This window comes from Lepus europaeus, chromosome 1 (assembly GCF_033115175.1).
Source record: "Lepus europaeus isolate LE1 chromosome 1, mLepTim1.pri, whole genome shotgun sequence".
Taxonomy (NCBI): Eukaryota; Metazoa; Chordata; class Mammalia; order Lagomorpha; family Leporidae; genus Lepus; species Lepus europaeus.
In genome coordinates, this window is record NC_084827.1 from 150,081,227 (window position 1) to 150,083,348 (window position 2,122).

General features: G+C 42.0%; 1 pseudogene; it reads left to right on the plus strand.

Moving 5' to 3' along the window:
• The first annotated feature begins 1,199 nt into the window (after window positions 1–1,199).
• LOC133763353 (ATP synthase subunit d, mitochondrial-like) lies at window positions 1,200–1,822 on the plus strand (annotated as a pseudogene).
• Window positions 1,823–2,122: the final 300 nt, after the last annotated feature.

A 2,122-nucleotide genomic window follows, 5' to 3' on the forward strand; every position in this document is an offset into this window, starting at 1 on the left:
CAGAATAGAATCCGGTGCCCCGACCGGGACTAGAACCCGGTGTGCCGGCGCCGCAAGGCGGAGGATTAGCCTGTTAAGCCACGGCGCCGGCCACAAGTAACTTTTTATAAGAAAGAATGTGGGCACTGAATTTGAAAACCTTAATGGCACAGGACTTTTGTAACTTTATTTATTTACTTTTTAAAAAGATTTGTTTACTTATCTATTTGAAAAGCAGAATAACAGAGAGGGAAAGCTAGAAAAAGTCTGCCATCTGCAGATGCTGGTTCATCCCCCAAATGCCTACCAACAGTAAGGCAGGCCAAAGCCAGGAGCCAGGAACTCCATCTGGGATTCTCATGTGGGTGGCAGGGATCCAAGCACCTGGGCTTTCATCTGCTGCCTCCAAGGCACGTTAGCAGGAAGCTAGATCAGAAGCGTGGAGTAGCTGGGACTGGAACTAGGCATTCCAGCATGGAATGTGGAGTCCCAAGCAGCGCCCTAACCTGCTGCTCTACAACACCTGTCTTTATTTTTGTAGGACATGTGTTAGACAACTACCAGAGATCTGTATTGTTAAACTTCTGTCACAGGTGTGTTCATCCCTTCAAACAAGCAAAGCTAAATCTTAAATCCTTTTTAGTGCCTTCAGGGCAAAATATGTCTAGAGAGCTGATTTTGGAAGCAAGAATCACAGCTGGGTAGCTAACAGATTCTAAAACTTCTCACAAATAGATACAATCCACCTTTTAAAAAATTAAAAACTACTAAACACCACTGTCTGTTTTGTGTGGCTCGAGAATCTTAACTGTGACCCGAAATCTCCGGAGCCCAAGGAAGGCTTCAGAAAAGCCCACACAGTGGAATTTTGTGCTGCAACATCTCTGCTTTCTATTTCCTCATGACTTGGCAGTAAAGATGTTTTGGTTCTGAATCACACATTGTCAATGACATTTATAGCAGCCCAGGGAGAATGCCCAGTTTAGGGTAGAAAATGCATTTGCATTCACTATATCCTTATTTTAATTTACATCAACATAGCTTCTCTGAAAGAAACAGAATGGTTTTTCTCCCAAAGAAGAGAACATAGTAGTCAGAGAATTCGCAGAATACATTGAGGTTGCATCACTTTACAAAACAATACTGCTCACCATCCAGAGGGGTAATCAGTGAATTTAGTGACAGGGATAAAAAGGAAACTTGTTTTGTTAGCAACAGTAATGTTGCTTCAACACAGCAATAAGAAAGTGGGGAGAGGAGAAAGGATAATAGATCTAGAACTTCCTCTCACTCATACAAGAGTAGGCTTGAAAATACTTTTGCTTTTTGGAGTTGCTGAGGTTGGTGAAGGGTACAAGACGGCGAGGCACAAACTTGCTCTAAAAGCTATCGACGGGCTAGCTTTTGGGGAGATCATACCTCAAAATCACAAGGTCATTGCTAACTCCCTGAAGTCCTGGAATGAGACCCTCAGCTCCGAGTTGGTAGCTCTCCCTGATAATCCATTATCTGTTGATTGGGCATCCTACAAGGCCAACGTGGCCAAGGCTGGCTTGGTGGATGACTTTGAGAAGAGGCTGAATGCCCTGAAGGTTCCTGTGCCTGAGGATAAATACACTATCCCAGTGCATGCTGAGGAAAAAAATGTGAGAAGCTGTGTTGAGTTCATGTCTTTCTCTAAGCCCAGGATTGAGGAATACAAGAAACAGCTGGATAAGATGAAGACCATAACTACCTTTGATTTGATGACCATTGAGGACTTGAATAAAGTCTTCTCAGAAACCAAATCAGACAAAAAGAAGTATTCCAGTATTGGCCTGAGCAGCCGATTGAGAATTTATAAAACTGAGGAAGGGAGGAAGCTCTGGCCCTTATATTGCAAATGCTGGACATCAGAAATGAAATATACACAGTTAAAAATATTTGTATTTTCTTTCTCCTAGAAGCAGAGAGGGAAGAGTCTGGGATAAAATATAGAAGTGAAAGATAAAGCACAAGTCAAGAGACTTGCTCATTGATCACAAGTAAACAATTTGGGTGTCAGATTCATTATGAAGATGGTTTAGAGACATCCATCATAAACATCTTTAATTATTTTATGGCAAAGAAAACAAAGCTAGCAACTGTAGCATCCCATTTGTCA